The 19,563-nt window shown below is 49.1% G+C and overlaps 1 protein-coding gene and 3 non-coding genes across 4 annotated transcripts in view; all 4 read left to right on the top strand.

Moving 5' to 3' along the window:
* The window catches only part of LOC141978795 (uncharacterized), a 203,698-nt gene that overhangs the window by 156,961 nt on the left and 27,174 nt on the right, over window positions 1-19,563 (top strand). The window lies entirely within an intron of this gene.
* TRNAC-GCA (transfer RNA cysteine (anticodon GCA)) lies at window positions 7,730-7,801 on the top strand. Its single transcript has one exon. It is a non-coding gene; the product is annotated as a tRNA-Cys (tRNA).
* Window positions 9,399-9,470, top strand: TRNAA-UGC (transfer RNA alanine (anticodon UGC)). The gene has a single exon. It is a non-coding gene; the product is annotated as a tRNA-Ala (tRNA).
* TRNAE-CUC (transfer RNA glutamic acid (anticodon CUC)) lies at window positions 11,697-11,768 on the top strand. Its single transcript has one exon. It is a non-coding gene; the product is annotated as a tRNA-Glu (tRNA).

The following is a 19,563-nucleotide window of genomic DNA, read 5'->3' as shown; positions in this document are numbered from 1 at the left end:
ACAGTAACCAATGCCAATTCCCCAGAGGGAATGAACAGAACAGATAATCATAGAATCATAGAAGATCAGCGTTGGAAGGGACCTCAGGAGGTCATCTAGTCCAACCCTCTGCTCAAAGCAGGACCAATCCCCAACTAAATCATCCCAGCCAGGGCTATGTCAAGCCTGACCTTAAAAACCTCAAAGAAAGGAGATTCCACCACCTCCCTAGGTAACCCATTCCAGTGTTTCGCCACCCTCCTAGTGAAAAAGTTTTTCCTAATATCCAACCTAAACCTCCCCCACTTCAACTTGAGACCATTACTCCTCGTTCTGTCATCCGCCACCACTGAGAACAGTCTAGATCCATCCTCTCTGAAACCCCCTTTCAGGTAGTTGAAAGCAGCTATCAAATCCCCCCTCATTCTTCTCTTCCGTAGACTAAATAATCCCAGTTAGAATCATAGAATCATAGAATATCAGGGTTGGAAGGGACCTCAGGAAGTCATCTAGTCCAACCCCCTGCTCAAAGCAGGACCAATCCCCAATCAAATCATCCCAGCCAGGGCTTTGTCAAGCCTGACCTTAAAAACTTCCAAGGAAGGAGATTCTACCACCTCCCTAGGTAACGCATTCCAGTGTTTCACCACCCTCCTAGTGAAAAAGTTTTTCCTAATATCCAACCTAAACCTCTCCCACTGCAACTTGAGACCATTACTCCTTGTCCTGTCCTCTTCTACCACTGAGAATAGTCTAGAACCATCCTCTCTGGAACCACCTCTCAGGTAGTTGAAAGCAGCTATCAAATCCCTCCTCATTCTTCTCTTCCGTAGACTAAACATTCCCAGTTCCCTCAGCCTCTCCTCATTCAGCTCCTTTTAGCCGAGCCTGATGGGCTCGGATTGGCTGCTTTCATGAGGCCTCTCTAGACAGACCCAGATTGGGGGCTCTTTTCCTGGGGCAGGGTGTAGTAGGACCACAGGGCCTGTTGTAAAGAGCCTTAAAGCCCAGGTACAGCCCATCACAGGCACAGAGAGGTTGTTTTTCTTAGAACCAGATAAGCCCCGAAGATAGTTGCTTAGCATAAGTGGGAAATATGATGCAGATGTTGGAGGAAGACTGTGGAAAGGGAGGATGCTCCAGCAGGTATCCCCACACTAGCCTAGGACTTAGGAGACCCAGGTTCCATTTCCTGCTCCCTCAGCCTCTCCTCATAAGTCATGTGCTCCAGTCCCCTAATCATTTTTGTTGCAATCTGCCTGACGCTTTCCAATTTTTCCACATCCTTCTTGTAGTGTGGAGCCCAAAACTGGACACAGTACTCCAGATGAGGCCTCACCAGTGTCAAATAGAGGGGAACGATCACGTCCCTCAATCTGCTGGCAATGCCCCTACATATACATCCCAAAATGCCATTGGCCTTCTTGGCAACAAGGGCACACTGTTGACTCATATCGAGGTTCTCATCCACTGTAACCCCTAGGCGCTTTTCTGCAGAACTGCTGCAGAGCCATTCGGTCTCTAGTCTGTAGCGGTGCCTGGGATTCTTCCGTCCTAAGTGCAGGACTCTGCACTTGTCCTTGTTGAACCTCCTCAGATTTCTTTTGGCCCAATCCTCTCATTTGTCTAGGGCCCTCTGTATCCTCTCCCTACCCTCCAGCCTATCTACCTCTCCTCCCAGTTTAGTGTCATCTGCAAACTTGCTGAGGCTGCAATCCACACCATCCTCCAGATCATTAATGAAGATATTGAACAAAACCGGCCCTAGGACTGACCCTTGGGGCACTCCTCTTGATATTGGCTGCCAACTAGACATGGAGCCATTGATCACTACTCGTTGAGCCCGACAATCTAGCCAGCTTTCTATCCACCTTATCATCCATTCATCCAGCTCATACTTCTTTAACTTGCTGGCAAGAATACTGTGGGAGACCATGTCAAAAGCTTTGCTAAAGTCAAGGAACAACACATCCACTGCTTTCCCCTCATCCACAGAGCCAGTTATCTCGTCATAGAAGGCAATTAGATTAGTCAGGCATGACTTGCCCTTGGTGAATCCATGCTGACTGTTCCTGATCACTTTCCTCTCCTCTAAGTGCTTCGGAATTGATTCCTTGAGGACCTGCTCCATGAAAATCCTGTGAGGTTCAGCACAGACCAGAGAGAGAGCAGGGAAATCAGCCAGGGGATAAAGTGGGTAAATTAATTTCCTGTCGGGGAACTCAGAAGGACCTCAAGGAAAGCACAAGACAGCAGGAAATCCTCAGGGGAAAGACAAAAAATACATGCACTGAGTGTGGGAAAAACGTATATGACCAGTCAGCCTTTATAAAGCATCAGAGAATCCATGCTTTGTACCAGCCCACGAGGCATTGCAAGCCCTTCTCACAGCACCCTGCGGCCAGTTGCACAGTGGGATAGCGACCCACAATGCACTGCTCTCTGGGGCGAACCAAGAGCTGCTAGCCTGGATGCGCTCCGGTGACACAAGCAGCCTAGTGTGGACATGCAACAGCGGCTTAATTAAAACGCTTTAACTAAAGCAGCATAACTCTGTCGTGTAGACGTAGCCTGGCTCCCACTGGGGCCAAGGATGCTCAGGCACTGAAACTAAAGAGCCACAACTTCCTCCGTAGTTGGCAGGATTCAAACCTGCACAGGGAGAGCCCGCCGCCCCCCAAGGGATTTCGAGTCCACCACCTTAAGCACTCAGCCACAACTACTTGCTTTATACAGCGCTCTCACGACACTCTAGTTCTGTTCTCACTGAGTGATCGTTTCCAATTGTTTCCTCAGACCAGCGTCCACAACACACTCACTGCTGGGCGGTTGTGTAAGTGTGCCCAGGGCTGAACAAGAATTCCTGCTGGTTTCCCTTCTGGCTGGAGCATGAGGAGAGTGGGTCTGTGGCCAATGACGTTGCTGTAGATTGTTGTAAAATTCCTGCCTCGATAATTCAGACAGTCCCTTTCCCGTCATATCCCCAGTACATCAGTGACTGTAATAGCAGGGGGCAGGTTTTCTGTGGGGCACAGAGCTTTGCCAGGGGGGTTGGTGTCTCCTTCCTTTCCTCACCCTGGAGCAAACTCAGCTTTTCATTCCATCTTTAATGTGTCATGGAATAACAACAGCGGCATGAAGGAAGAGGTGGGCAGGGTGGGTCTCAGGGGAGGGGCAGAGAGGTTCGAGCAGCAGAAAGGGCAGGGGCCTCAGGGGAGGGGCACAGAGGTGCGAGTGGTGGGCAGGGCAGGGGAGGTCGGGGAGGGGACAGAGAGGCATGGGTGGCAGGCTGGGTGGGTCTCATGGGTGGGGCTGAGAGGTGGGAGTGGCGGCCGTGGTGGGTCTCAGGGGAGGGGTCAGAGAGGTGTGGGTGGCGGGCAGACCTTGGGGTGGGGGGGGAGAGGAATGAGCGGCAGACAAGGAGGCCTCGGGGAGAGAGGAGCGAGTGAAAGGTGGACCAGCAGGCCTCAGCTGAAGAGGCAGAGTGGGGTGGGAAGAAGTCCTCCTGTTAAGCCAGTGCTATCTACACCGGGATTAGGTTGATATAACTGCATTGCTCAGGGAAGATAAATGTTTTACACCCCAAAGTAATGTCTTTACACTGACTTAATTTTGTAGGATAGACCTGTCCAAAGAATCACACACACACCTTGGGAGTAAAACTTCACCTGCTTCTCTGCTTTACAGAATCGAAACACAAGAAAGGCTTGTCAGGGCCCAGTGCGGGTTGGCAGGGAGTCGGGTGTGGGCAGACACCATGTGTTAGCCAGAGGCAGGCACCATGGATGAGCTGGTTTAAAGCACCTGTCTCGTAAACAGGAGATCCTGGGTTCAACTCCCAGTAGTGGCTTTTGAGGCACCTGGTACTGGCTGCTGTCAGAAGACAAATAACAGAGTTAGACGGACCTTTGGTCTAGCCCAGTGTAGCCGTTCTTCTTGTTTAAATTACACTCACAGGCACTGATAATAGAGTGACTGAAAGTTTGGGTGTGAAGGGCTGATAGGTCAGTGGTGCAGTCCCCTCGCAGATGACCCCCTCCCTCCGGGACAGGGGCAGGTCCGAGCTCTCCCACCAAGCGGCTCATTGGGGCTGCCAGAATCTGTGGGCGGCTCATTCAGTTTACGCCGAGGGTGGAGTCCTGCTTTGTGCACCGTGTCTGAGAATGAAAATCCTAAACCTCCCTTTGAAATAACGAATGCAGCGGGACCTGTTTTTGTCCCTGCCCCAAAGCAGACAGAGAAATGGAGACATGTCATTGAGTCCAGGGGAATACTTCACTGCGGTTTTACCTTTTTCACTTGCCAAACTCCCGCCCAACCTTCTGGGCTCCTAGAGCAGGGTCCTGAGCCTGAGCCGAGACACGTACACTGCAACTTTACAGCCCAAGCCGCTGTCCTGGATTAAGGTGACACGGGCCAGCCGTGGGTGATTCATTGCACTGTAGACGTATCCTAACGTTATGTCTGCACAGCGATTAAAACACCCAGGGCACCTGTCTCAGAGCCCGGGGCAGCTGACTCAGGCTTCTGGGGCTGGGGCTGCAGGGCTATAAAATGGCAGTGGAGACAGATGGGCTTGAGCCCAACCTCTGAGGCCCCACGAGTGGGGAGGGTTTCCGAACCCAGACTTCAGCATGAACACCGATATCTGCACCCCACTTTTCAGCCCCACGGCTTGAGCTCCAGGAGCCCACGTCAGGTGACCCAGGCCAGCCCTGCTGCCATCTTTGTCCCGGGAGAGAGGGACTCTACGGGGACGTCTCCATTGCAGTGTCAGCCCAGGGGTGGCAGGCTGTGCTCAAAGCAGCACCCTGGAAGCCCCATAGTCACCACTCTCATAGAATTAAGGTAGGATTTGTACAGAGTCGGCCTGGCGAGCTATCATTGTAAAAGTCGTGATCTGTTGAAGGCTAATACCTGGGTGGATGGTGTGTGCTAGCCGTGTCTGGGAAGTGGTGGAGTTTTGCTCTGGGTGCGTCACTGAAATATGTGATGAGGCTGGGAAATGGCCACCCCCAGCCTTTCCGGTGTGACGCTGGAGGAGCCAGACTCGCTCCTGGCCCAGTAAAGGTATCCACGCTCCCAAGGACTCTCCCAGGAACCGTGTACAATGCGGACTCCTCCGAGACAGCCCGGAGACAATGGACACTGCTTGACTCACAACGTAGCAGAGGAACTTCCTAGCAAGTTGGAAGAGGGGAAGAGACGTCATGACTTGGCCTCTCTCCCCGGCAATTCAACACCTGGCAACACATCTGGAGGACAAAGACTGAACTGAAATAATTCAGAGATCAGAAGAGAATAATAATAATCCATCCAAATCAAAGTCCCCAAACAGACAAGTATTGGTTACTCAACAGAAAATTTTTCATGTGGGGGATTTTGTTTTCCCAGTCAGACCTTGCCAAGGGAAGCAGAGAGAAAATCTTTGAGTTGCCTCCTTCAGAACAGCTTGGCCTAGACACTCTAGCTGTGGGTCACTGTCGTGGCCTTGCTGAGAACAGGGGCACTTTAATTATTTGGGCAGGTCCCAGGGTGTTTGGGGGAGATTATGAGGCTGTTAGCTTTTGAGATAAAAATTAAGAAACAAAGAACTCTTTGAGAAATCTGGGATTTCGACATGTTTTTTTGAAAGCAAGGGAGGGCTGAGTTCCTGAGAAGGTTTTTGTTTGCAGGAAGCAATGTGGCTTGTACCAAAGGGGAGATGGTTGTTTGTGAAGGAGGGGAGAAGAGAAAATGCACACGATGAGGACCGGATTCAAACCCATGCATGCAAAGCACAATGATTAGCAGCCCACCACTTTAACCACTTGGCCACCTCATCTGAGCTGCCGAAGAAGGGACAGGAGGAGAAATCTAAGGCCAGCAGAGGTAGGGACAATAAGGAGTTTTTAAATACCAAGTGTAAGGAGGGTCTGAATGACCTCCCCCCTCACATCTAGTGATGAGCTGGGGCAAAGACTTCAGGAACAGGCCGTGTTTACATAGACAGGCCTCCTCTGCCTAGCTATGCAGCAAGTATCCTTTGTACAAAACAAACAAACAAAATATAAAGGTAATTCTTCCGTTTTCCTGCACTCAGCCAAAAAAATTGTGAAAAGAAAGGGGCATTTTTAAGCAATCATCTGTCCCCACCCAGGGGCTGGGGAATGTTTATTTTGTTTTTCAGACACTTTAGGGGCAAGCTGGGGCCAGTGGAAGAAAACCCAGAACGCCCTGGGTCCCCTGTCGCAACAACACATTGTGTTCTGTGTTTGTCTTCTTGTTCCTGTTATTTTGGTGGATATTGTAAATTCTTCAGGCGTGACACCCCCTTTTAATTGGGCATGTCATGCTGCCCCTTTCGGGACCAAGGGAAAATGTACCCTAATTCAACCTCTTCCACCCTCTACTCCGCCCCCTCCCTCCAAATTGTCTGTGACACCCCCATCCCCACGGTGCTCTACCCCCATCCAGAGACCTGTGGTTCTTAATGCAACTGGATAACAAATGACTATCGCTCTGTTCCCCACTGACTGGTCTCTCAGTACAAGATTTCCTAACTGTTCTCAGTTCACGAAAGTACGTGAAAGAATGTTGCCATGGGTAATTTCAAACTCATTTGGATTGAATAGGTGGAAATTAAAGAAGAACGTCCTTAAATGGTGAGCCCTCACAAATTACCTCTGGTAAAGCTGAAACTCATTGCAGGAAGCTGACTCAGTGTCTTGAATCCAACGCTTGGAACGTGCCCTGGGGCTACTGGACAGAGGGGGATTACGACAGGGATTTGCACTTAGCTCAACTGATGGTTGGTTGGAAAATGTTATTCTAACCCTCGATCAGGGATGGAAGGGACCTCAGGAGGTGTCTAGTCCAACCCCCTGCTCAAAGCAGGACCAATCCCCAACTAAATCATCCCAGCCAGGGCTTTGTCAAGCCAGGCCTTAAAAACCTCAAAGGAAGGAGATTCCTCACCTCCCTAGGTAACCCATTCCAGTGTTTCACCACCCTCCTAGGGAAATAGTGTTTCCTAATATCCAACCTAAACCTCCCCCACTGCAACTTGAGACCATCACTCCTTGTTCTGTCATCTGCTACCACTGAGAACAGTCTAGATCCATCCTCTTTGGAACCCCCTTTCAGGAAGTTGAAAGCAGCTATCAAATCCCCCCTCATTCTTCTCTTCCGCAGACTAAATAATCCCAGTTCCCTCAGCCTCTCCTCGTAAGTCATGGGCCCCAGCCCCGTAATCATTTTTGTTGCCTTCCCCTGGACTCTCTCCAGTTTGCTTCTGTAGTGGGAGGGGGCCCTGAAAACTGGGCGCAATGCTCCAGATGTGGCCTCACCAGTGCCGAATAGAGGGGAATAATCACTGCCCTCGATCTGCTGGCAACGCTCCTCCTAATGCAGCCCGATATGACCAGTTACCCATATTGAATGCAGGCTCAGCAACGTTTGATCAATTGGTTGCTGTCCATTCAGTCGGTTATTTCCTACTTATTCATAACTAATGAAGATGCTCTAAGGGGATGGGAGAGAGCTGTCCCGTCCGTGTAGTTAATCCACCTCCCCGAGAGAGGGTAGGTATGTCAGTGGGAGAAGCTGTGTCGGTGGGTGGGCAAGCTGTGGGGTCTACATGTATAGATAAAGTTTAATCAGACCCCATTTTTAAAACCACCCATGGTCTGGGAATGGAAAAGGAGCTCTCTGAGGCAGGGCCTGTCCTTCAAGGTCCTTAAGATCACTAACTCCCCTATACAATTGCTATGGGGGGGTAGCTCAGTGGTTGAGTATTTGACTGCAGCTCAAGTGGTCCTTGGTTCAAATCCAAGTGCCCCCTTACAAACCTGTTCCCTTAACAAAAATAAGGGCCTATCCATCCCCATTATGTTTGGGAGTTCCACTGAACAGGGATGAATGGAAACACTCAGTGTTTTCCTGTGCAAATGCATAAAACCCAAGCAAAGAGGTCCCTCAGCTGAAATCAGTTCCACTCCTCTGAGTGTCTAGTTTATGTTTTCGTCAATGAAACAAAGATACATGAAGGCACATTTGCAGGTCTTTGGTCTCCATTGTGTGGAAGAACAAGAACCCCATCCCCTTGGGAGGAATGGACTAGTTTGTGTTACATTCGGTAAGTAAGTTGCCATTGGGACTGAGAACTCTACTGGAGGTGGACAGGAGTCTGCTCCAAAAATAAAATAACCACGATTTACCAAACTACCTGTTACACATTCGATCCTCTCTTTGTGCACACAATATACATTGGGGCTCGAATAAATGGCCACCTTCCTTTAACACAGATCGTTGTTCCTTGTGACTGTCAGATGCCTTCCAATGGCAGCTGTTGAAAGGGAACGTGCTTCGAGCTCATGATCACCCGCAGCGTCTCTGTAAGGTTCCCAACCACAGAGCTGGTTGTGGCTGCCTCTAAGTAACCGCAGAGTCAGTGTAGGACCAGATCGTTACTTGCACAGCATCACTTTCTGGTCTCACTGATCGCTTGGGTAGAAACAGCCATTTCCTGCCTCTCTGTCACACAGAAGGACAATTTTCTTTGCACAGACACAGGAACATCAAGATCTTTCTCTGTCCCTTGTGCAAAGCAGGATGTCAAATTCCAAGGAACCCTCCTCGTTTCGATGGAAACAATGGAGAAGCAGGGGGCCCTGGGCACCTCCAGCCCTGGCCGGGAGATGTTCCCTCCCCGCTTTCTTTATGCTGCTGTTGTTATTTCATGGAAAGTCTGGGATGGGAAAAAGCTGAGTTCACTCCAGGTGGAGGGAAAAAAGGACGCTGAGAATCTCAGGGCCTCAGGGAAAACCCAACCCCTGCTACCGGGATCAGTGAGGTGCTGGGGATTTGAGCAGGAAAGGGACTGTGTGAATTGTCCAGGTGGGGAATGAATAACCATCGACAACTCGATCCACCTCATTAACCACCGACACAGGCTAATCGTGCTGCAGAGAGAAGGGAAACTGGGAGCGATTCTTTCCTGTCAGCCATGGAAACAGTGACCCGAGTGCACTGCAGTGAATGTGCTGGGGAAAGCTGGACTTTACAGGCAGGTGGAAATAGCAGATCTGAGAAACACCTGGAGCCCCCCCCCACACTTCTTCCACCAAGGTAAGGTGTTGAGCGACTCACAGCGCCCCCCAGCGCCGTTCCCTTTCAGCAGGGGGTGGCAGCTCCAGCCAGTCAATGCAGGGGAAAGGGCCGAGTGTATCTCTGCACCCTGAGTCCAGCGCAGGCCCTCTCTCTCCCCCATATACAGAAACTGGCCCTGCTGCAAAGTGACCCCTAAGAACTAGCAACCTCCGGGACAGAGGGTTTGGCCCTCAGAGCAGGGAATGTGTCCCCCATGCTGCCGTTAGGCCCCTGGAGGCTCTGGAAACAGGAGGGCTCTGAGTGTAACCCACCCCAAACACCCCCCATCTGGGGATGTAGCTCAGTGGTAGAGTGCATGCTTTGCATGTATGAGGCCCTGGGTTCGATCCCCAGCATCTCCAGGTTCTCTTTTCACCCTGCTGCCTTGCTCAGGCCCAGCAGGGATGTGGCCCAGCAGTCTCCCTGCAGGAGTTTCAGTCCTGCTCAGTACGGGGCAGGTGCCCATTGCACAGAAGGTCTGTGGGGGTTTCTGCTCCTAAGTAACCTTGGTACTTTAAAAAAAAAAAGGAGGACTTGTGGCACCTTAGAGACTAACCAATTTATTTGAGCATAAGCTTTCGTGAGCCACAGCTCACTTTATCGGATGCATACTGTGGAAAGTGTAGAAGATCTTTTATACACACAAAGTATGAAAAAATACCTCCCCCCACCCCACTCTCCTGCTGGCCATAGCTAATCTAAAGTGACCACTCTCCTTACAATGTGCATGATAATCAAGGTGGGCCATTTCCAGCACAAATCCAGGGTTTAAAAAGAACGTCTGGGGGGGGGGGTAGGAAAAAACAAGGGGAAATAGGTTACCTTGCATAATGACTTAGCCACTCCCAGTCTCTATTCAAGCCTAAGTTAATTGTATCCAATTTGGAAATGAATTCCAATTCAACAGTCTCTCGCTGGAGTCTGGATTTGAAGTTTTTTTGTTGTAATATCAAAACTTTCATGTCTGTAATCGAGTGACCAGAGAGATTGAAGTGTTCTCCGACTGGTTTATGAATGTTATAATTCTTGACATCTGATTTGTGTCCATTTATTCTTTTACGTAGAGACTGTCCAGTTTGACCAATGTACATGGCAGAGGGGCATTGCTGGCACATGATGGCATATATCACATTGGTAGATGTGCAGGTGAACGAGCCTCTGATACTGTGGCTGATGTGATTAGGCCCTGTGATGGTGTCCCCTGAATAGATATGTGGACACAGTTGGCAACGGGCTTTGTTGCAGGGATAGGTTCCTGGGTTAGTGGTTCTGTTGTGTGGTGTGTGGTTGCTGGTGAGTATTTGCTTCAGGTTGGGGGGCTGTCTGTAAGCAAGGACTGGCCTGTCTCCCAAGATTTGTGAGAGTGTTGGGTCATCCTTCAGGGTAGGTTGTAGATCCTTAATAATGCGTTGGAGGGGTTTTAGTTGGGGGCTGAAGGTGACGGCTAGTGGCGTTCTGTTATTTTCTTTGTTAGGCCTGTCCTGTAGTAGGTGACTTCTGGGAACTCTTCTGGCTCTATCAATCTGTTTCTTCACTTCCGCAGGTGGGTATTGTAGTTGTAAGAATGCTTGATAGAGATCTTGTAGGTGTTTGTCTGTGTCTGAGGGGTTGGAGCAAATGCGGTTGTATCGCAGAGCTTGGCTGTAGACGATGGACCGTGTGGTGTGGTCAGGGTGAAAGCTGGAGGCATGTAGGTAGGAATAGCGGTCAGTAGGTTTCCGGTATAGGGTGGTGTTTATGTGACCATCGTTTATTAGCACTGTAGTGTCCAGGAAGTGGATCTCTTGTGTGGACTGGATCTTGTGTGGTCAATTGTTTAAGTCAATATTGTCTCAGATGTTCTGGGGAGAGAATTCCACAGTAAGTGATTTTGCATTTTTGCAGGACATCAGACCCCCTGGGGAGAAGCTCCTCACAGAAAATGTGGCCCTAGGAGTGTCAGAGAAGGGAATCACTGTTTGCCTTACAAGGTGGGTGAGGGAAACCCTGCAGGGACTTAGATTCCTCCAGAGTCTGATGAAACCATTGGTGGGGAAAGTCCAGGGAAGCGGAGGAGGAGAAGGAGAGGTAAAAAGGGCTTGCAGCTCTTGTGCAATCCCCATGCTCCCAGCAGAAGGGTCCAGGGGGTTCAGCACTTTGGCTGCTTGTTGAGGACACAGAATTCAGAAGATGGCAAAGCTCAGAGCCCCCTTACATGGAGTCAGAATGCAATCAGGTCACAATGAGGGGGAGGAAACTCCCTCCCTTGCTCTCTATGCCAAAGTTCCTATCAGCTCAATGTCCTTCCCATAAGAAGGCCCAGGTCGGCTGCTGAGAGGGTTGCAATGGGGTCAATGAAGGCAGAGGAGGATTGTTCCTCCTGGGTTTTCTCTGTGTTGCTCTGTGATCCTAGTGGAGGAAGCTGACACAGCATTTGAGTTTGTTTCAGTGGCTTGGGTTGGGCTCAGGTTGTGACCCTGAGCACAGGGGTTCCTGCCCGCTCTGCTCTTAGCCGCTCAGGGAATGGACAAGGGAGCAGCTTCAGAGATTGGACAGAAAATAGCCTAAGGAAGTGCAGCACAGCTGAGAAGAACAACAGCCTCATCCTCTCCCTGGTGGTCTAGTGGTTAGGATTTGGCGCTCTCACCGCCACGGCCTGGGTTCAATTCCCAGTCAGGGAAAAGTCACTTTACATGAAAACACCTTAATTTATTCTTCACTTGCAATTTTAACAAATTGACGCTTTTTCCCTGACTCCCCCATCTTCTACGTGATCTTGGCAAGGGCTTTGGAGACCATATCAAAATCAAAGCTTCCCACTGACTAGGAGCAGAATGTGGGCATGTTTCCACTGTGCACCTCGATGTCCACAAATAGACAGGTGCAAATTCTTGTTTCCCCTTGCTAGCTAGCCTAACCAATGTTATAACAACAGTAATAGACACTCAGGTTGACCCAAGATGTCAGTCTTCTTGCTGAAACAAAACCAAAAAATCATTTTGGGTCAACGAAATTATTGCAGCAAATAAAATATTCACGCAAAAAACTTTCATCCCACTCTGTATACCAGTCTTTGGAAGTAACCATCTCGGCAAAACTGACCATTAGCCTCTTCCATTCCTGAGGTCTAGCTTCTGTCGTATTCTAAGCATAGATGATGGGCCTTTCACCTGTTGGCCACTGGTTACTACCTTGCTCAGGTAGCTACTGATGAAAGGCAGTGTGGTTCAGTGGCTGACCTACTTCTATCCCTCTGCCCAACTAGGGGTGTTTGTTTCACATTGCATGTCAGAATACAATCAATGCATTTTGTTGATACCAAAATCTGGGATCAAGATGAAACATTGTGATTTCAAGTCAATGAGAAAATCTCTGCTGAGTTCGACAGAAGGAAGGTTTTCTCATCAGGTTCTAGCACACATTCAGATTGGAAATAAGGCGTGCTTTCTGACAGGGAAGGTAATTAACCAGTGAAAATCTTACCCAGAGTCCTGGTGGATTCTCCATTCCTGGAAATTTTCAAACCAAAGTTGGATCTGTTTTTTTTAAATGGATCTGTTCTAGTTGAAAAGGAATTCTTCGGGGGCAGGTTTCGAGCCCGTGCTAGACAGGAGGTCAGACTGGGTGTTTACGAAGACCCCTTGTGGTTTTAAAATATGGGAAACAAACCCTTAAATGACAAACGCTTTATTCTGTGAACCAAAAAGAAGTGCTTCCCCTGGTTCTTTTTCTCATTTTGTAAATAGGAGCTTGGAATTTCAACTCTCAGTGAAGCTTTGCCTTTAAACTGAATTAGGTGAATTTTCCAGCTCTTGATCCTCTGAGTCTAAGGAAGAATCCCTGAAAAGCAGGTGAGGTTTCAGGTCAGAATTTCATAGGTTAATTTGATGCCATCCAAGAGTGAACACTTAGGTAGGGAACAAGTGAGTATTTGTTGATTGAGAAAAATTCCTGGTGAAAATTGGCAAAGCTGTGGATCGTTTTAAACATTCCAGTGAATTTACACATGAAGATACAAACAGAGAGAAAGAGAAAATCACACACTGCACAGGCCCATGCAGGCATTAACAAAAACCAGACCCACACACAAACCCACACAGCACACAGAGACATATGCACATAAGGGAAAGCCACACAAAACATACAAAGAACAAATCCACACACGAAACATACAGAAAAAGCACACAAGACGAAAGCACAAAAACCACATTCCAAAAGAATACGAAGCAAAAAACAATTTGCCGGCAAAAATCAAACACACGCACACAAAACTATGCAAGGCATCCACAGAAATCACACAGGACCCACATGCTCATCAACCCGACAGACAAAAACCACATGAAGATATCGAAAGCCAGGCAGGGTTTGAGTCTCACAGCCAAGAGGGAGTGCAGGAAGGTGGTTTGGGGAGCAAAGGTTGATGGGGAAGTCAGGGGCTCAAGAATCAGAGGATGGGCAGTGCTCTGGGCTCTGCTTGATGCCTCCTCACACAGGGTGCGGGTGGAGAATGGAGCCTTGTAGATCTGTGGAATCTGCCCTGCACTCTGCAGACGAAGAGAACCCGGATGTCTTCTGAGCCGGAATTGTATTTTCCACCGGGCAAGATGAATGGCAGAAGCCATTGCTTAAAGAAAGCTGATGCTTGAACTCACAACCTCAGCATCGCTCCTCTCTAAGTACTAGGAGCTAACCCATTGCACCGCTGGAGCCCAGATGGGGGTGAGGGGTGTATAAGCCAAAATGAATCCACGCTAAAGGCCACATGCAAGTGAGCTGGGTGGTATCCTTCTGTCTGATAGACCTGGGACCTGCCTTCAGCTGCTGATAGGACGGTTGGTGGTTTGAAGCCACCCAGTGCTGGAACTTCTCATTGGTGAGGTTAAGGAGACTTTTAAGAAGAGGAGGAAAGTCTCTTCCATTCCTGCCGAGCTCCATTTGTCTGCTGCGGCCCTTTAGGCTCTCTGCTCCCCTGTTGGGGAGATGCAGAGACAAGCCCCCATCTTGGTGAGTCATCGAGAGGCTGTATCCAATGGAGTGTAGGGGGTAGGGGGTGGGGTAGGGCTGGATTGTGCTCAAGGGAATAAGGTTGTGTGTGACAATGGGAAGGTTTACACTACATCAGGGATGGATGCTCTGAGATCTATCCACCGGTGGTTGATTTAGCGGGTCTAGTAAAGACCCTGCAGATTGCTCTCCAATGGACCCCTGTTCTCTACCCCCAATAACAAGATTAAGGTGTAGGCCCCACTGGAACTCAACCTAAGGTACGTCTACTCCAGCTACGTGAATAATGGAGCTGGAGTTGAGTAGCACAGGTAAGCCCCCGAACATCGTGGTGCCGGTGACTGACTCGGATGCATCGCATGGGAAAGGTGAGTGGCAGCCTGTAAGCCCCCCTCCCCAACAGTCCGCACAGCTGCTTGGAGGGGGTCTCGCGAACTCTCGTGATGGCAGTTGTGGGTTCTGGCAAGACAGGGTAAAGGATTTTTTGGATAAATGGATAAGGAAGAACCAGGGCCCATACCAGGTGCAGGGGTCACCCTGGGATAAGATGAAAAAGGAAATGGAGGAAGTGTTCAGGGACCCAGAGGAATGGGGGGTGGCTGAGGAGCCCACCCTCCTTGGTGTATGGGTAGTGGAAGAAGGTCCCTGCCCATGGGGACTGAATGCCTTCCAGGGAAAGGAGACACTTCAGTCCGCTTGTGAGAGGTTCGAAGTGAGGGTAGCATTACAGGAAGCTGCCTGGAATCTTTCAAGTTTGGTGCTGCTCCAGCAAGGGCTGCTGAAGGGTTGTAAATTAGTTAGGGGTGGTGAAAGATGATTTGGCACAACAGGGTTTGAAGTCAAAAGCAGAGTTAACAGATGACCTTTCGAGACAGGACAGAAGTGACTTTGTTTGTACAAAGTGCAAGCTGGTCTCCATATTGGAAGAGAAGGTTCAATGTCTGGAGCAACAGGTATCGACCCTGCGTTGCATAAGAGAAACTGAAGATTTCCTGGACAGACGTCACGATATGCTTCTACGGGCACAAGGTTCTGAAGATTCAGAGCAGACTGCACATTGGGGACAGGAGGACGGTGAAGAAATTTGGCATCATGTGACTTCCAGAAGAAAAAAAGGGAACGTCCATGTACCAGCAACGCCGGTACAGGTAAGTAACCGTTTTCATGTTCTCTCCACAGGTACTAATGCGGAGAGTGGACCAGATGATACGTCTGAGGGAAGGGAGCAGAAGGAGACTCCGCCAATTGGAAGGCATGAGATGCACTGTCCTAGGGTTGGGGGTTCCACGACCACCGCTCCCAAGAGAAGGAGGCGGGTGGTGGTGGTCGGGGACTCTCTCCTCAGGGGGACTGAGTCATCTATCTGCCATCCCAACCGGGAAAACCGAGAAGTCTGCTGCTTGCCAGGAGCTAAGATTCACGATGTGATGGAGAGACTGCTGAGACTCATCAAGCCCTCGGATTGCTACCCCTTCCTGCTTCTCCACGTGGGCACCAATGATACTGCCAAGAATGACCTTGAGCGGATCACTGCAGACTACGTGGCTCTGGGAAGAAGGATAAAGGAGTTTGAGGTGCAAGTGGTGTTCTCGTCCATCCTCCCCGTGGAAGGAAAAGGACAGGGTAGAGACCGTCGAATGGTGGAAGTCAACAAATGGCTACGCAGGTGGTGTCGGAGAGAAGGCTTCGGATTCTTTCACCATGGGATAGTGCTCGGGCCTGTAGGAATGAAATCAAAAAGGCTAAATCACACCTCGAGTTGTAGCTAGCGAGAGATATTAAGAGTAACAAGAAGGGTTTCTTCTGGTATGTTGGCAACAAGAAGAAAGCCAAGGAAAGTGTGGGCCCCTTACTGAATGAGGGAGGCAACCTAGTGACAGAGGATGTGGAAAAAGGTAATGTACTCAATGCTTTTTTTGCCTCTGTCTTCACGAGGTCAGCTCCCAGACTACTGCATTGGGCAGCACAGCATGGGGAGGAGGTGGCCAGCCCTCTGTGGAGAAAGAAGTGGTTCGGGACTATTTAGAAAAGCTGGATGTGCACAAGTCCATGGGGCCGGACGTGTTGCATCCGAGAGTGCAAAAGGAATTGGCGGATGTGATTGCAGAGCCATTGGCCATTATCTTTGAAAACTCGTGGCGATCGGGGGAAGTCCTGGACGACTGGAAAAAGGCTAATGTAGTGCCAATCTTTAAAAAAGGGAAGAAGGAGGATCCTGGGAACTACAGGCCAGTCAGCCTCACCTCAGTCCCTGGAAAAATCATGGAGCAGGACCTCAAGGAATCAATTCTGAAGCACTTAGAGGAGAGGAAAGTGATCAGGAACAGTCAGCATGGATTCACCAAGGGAAAGTCATGCCTGACTAATCTAATTGCCTTCTATGATGACATCACTGGTTCTGTGGATGAAGGGAAAGCAGTAGATGTGTTATTTCTGACTTTAGCAAAGCTTTTGACACGGTCTCCCACAGTATTCTTGTCAGCAAGTGAAAGAAGTATAAGCTGGATGGATGCACTAGAAGGTGGGTAGAAAGTTGGCTAGATTGTCGGGCTCAATGGGTAGTGATCAATGGCTCCAAGTCTAGTAGGCAGTCGGTATCTAGCGGAGTGCCCCAGGGGTCGGTCCTGGGGCCGGTTTTGTTCAATATCTTCATAAATGATCTGGAGGATGGTGTGGATTGCACCCTCAGCAAGTTTGTGGATGACACTAAACTGGGAGGAGAGGTAGATACGCTGGAGGGTAGGGATAGGATACAGAGGGCCCTAGACAAATTGGAGGATTGGGCCAAAAGAAATCTGATGAGGTTCAACAAGGACGAGTGCAGAGTCCTGCACTTAGGACGGAAGAATCCAACGTACCGCTACAGACTAGGGACTCAATGGCTAGGCAGCAGTTCTGCAGAGAAGGACCTAGGGGTGACAGTGGACGAGAAGCTGGATATGAGTCAACAGTGTGCCCTTGTTGCCAAGAAGGCCAATGGCATTTTGGGATGTATAAGTAGGGGCATAGCCAGCAGATCGAGGGACGTGATCGTTCCCCTCTATTCGACATTGGTGAGGCCTCATCTGGAGTACTGTGTCCAGTTTTGGGCCCCACACTACAAGAAGGATGTGGATAAATTGGAGAGAGTCCAGCGAAGGGCAACAAAAATGATTAGGGGTCTGGAACACATGACTTATGAGGAGAGGCTGAGGGAACTGGGATAGTTGAGTCTACGGAAGAGAAGAATGAGGGGGGATTTGATAGCTGCTTTTAACTACCTGAAAGGTGGATCCAAAGAGGATGGATCTAGACTATTCTCAGTGATAGCAGATGACAGGACAAGGAGTAATGGTCAAGTTGCAGTGGGGGAGAATTAGGTTGGATATTAGGAAAAACTTTTTCACTAGGAGGGTGGTGAAACACTGGAATGCGTTACCTAGGGAGGTGGTGGAATCCCCTTCCTTAGAAGTTTTTAAGGTCAGGCTTGACAAAGCCCTGGCTGGGATGATTGAGTTGGGATTGGTCCTGCTCTGGGCAGGGGGTTGGACTAGACACCTCCTGAGGTCCCTTCCGACCCCGATATCCTAGGGTTCTACGATCATTTGGTCAACAACATGCAGCAAAGCACCCAGCTAAGTTGCAGGAATGCTCTACAAGCCACTCCTCAATTGTCCAGAGACACCAGCGTATCTCCCCAGCCCTCAGCCTTGCACCTCAGAAATGTACCATCTCACACGGCTCACGGCCTGCTCTTGAAAAGTGTAAGCTCATTAATGAGTTCGCCACTTCATCAAAAATAAACTGGACACGCACCAGCCTTTGTCATGTGAGCAACTTTCCCAAGCACTTTGGACAAACTCAGGAGTAAGTATCAAATATTAAACTAAGTTTATTAACTACAGAAAGTTAGATTTTAACTGAGTATAAGTGTTGGTCACAGAGGTCAAAAGTGGTTACGTAGAAATGGAAATAGACTCTCAGTCTGAACTCTAATTTGAATATACTAAGCAAGAATTGGATCAAACAGCTTTTCTCACTCACTGGTTGCTCCAGGCAATGTTGAGTTCTTAAAACACAGACTGAATTCCCTCTCAGCCTGGGACCAATCTCCGCAGTTCAAATTCTGAGTCTTCCAGACAATCTTCCGGGTGTTGAGATTGGGGAAGAGACAGGCCACGTGGGGGTGTCTTTGACTCTCATTTATATTTTTTCTCCAGATGCTAGGTAGATTCTTGCTGTGATGCTGGGGTTAGTTAGCCCCCAATATGGAGCAGCCGTTTGCCTCCTGCACCTTGTGGTAGGCGGGCCATAGCTCCTTCACTTTGACCCTGCACTGCAGTGTGTCCCTGTCATGGCCCCTGTCTATCATGCATCATGAAATCTGTGTGTGCACCTCGGGAGTTGCACCGCAGAAAGCTGCTTTCCTGTGCAGAAATTTGCCAGTGTAGACAAGGCCGTAGAGGGCTTATATAAGAACCCAACACTGGTCATAGACTGGGTCAGACCAATGGTCCATCAAGCCCAGTGTGCTACTTGAGAGTGACCAGTGCTAGATGCACTGGAGGGAATGAACAGAACAGGCTTGTTGACCTGCCAGGTGAGGGTCTTTCACCTTTATATTTAACTTCATTGTTGTTGATTCCTACTTATCCTATATCTTACCACCCCTCCCCTGAGGTCTCTGGGCAAATCAGGTGTGAACCACTCCTTTGACACAGACGTGTCCCAATCCAGCTGAATTGAGGCAGACTTTGGGCCAATCTCAGTTTGGAAAAGGCCTGCTTCGCCCAGCACGTTTCTCAAAGTATCCGTTGCTGTGAACCGCATGTCGTGTGGATGTGCGAACCCCAAAGATAGCAAACATGAAAAAAACACAAAGCCGGTTCTGAGGTTTCCAGAGCCAGGCCTGAGGGTTAAAGAGCTGTGCTCAAAAGGAGAAGGGGCCTCAGCACCTATAAAAATAACTGGTTGCAAAAACAAAACAAAAATTACATGAAAAAAACCAACCAAACAACAACCACCCAGAAAAGCTCCCATCACACGCCCATCACCATTGTAGATCTTGACATCTCCTGCCTAAGGTGACATCTTTGCTTTGCGAACAAGAGCCCTGGGGAACTCTCTGGCTGTTCCCCTCTCACTGGGGAAAAGGTTCCACATCTTGTCTCAAGTAATTTTCTTCCCAACAGAAGATTTATTTCAAAATTTATCCAAATAAATTCCATTTGAAATAGAAATCATTCCAGTCTATACTGGGTCTCTATTCTCTTACACGCTATTTCTCTCACATGTTCCCCCACTCTCATTCCTTTGGAGGCAGGTTTTAATTGCAGGATTAGCCACCATTTCCTATGTAGTAGGAGGGGGCTAGAAGAAAACCTGAATTATACTGTAACACTGAAAGTTATCACAGAATCAGCCTCTTACGTTACACTAATAAACTTCATGTGTAATTTTCTTGTTGCTGGTAACAATTTATTCAAAGATTAC

The sequence above is a fragment of the Natator depressus genome, chromosome 28, assembly GCF_965152275.1.
Source record: "Natator depressus isolate rNatDep1 chromosome 28, rNatDep2.hap1, whole genome shotgun sequence".
In the NCBI taxonomy this organism is placed as follows: Eukaryota; Metazoa; Chordata; order Testudines; family Cheloniidae; genus Natator; species Natator depressus.
This window is presented reverse-complemented; position numbering and strand designations above follow the sequence as displayed.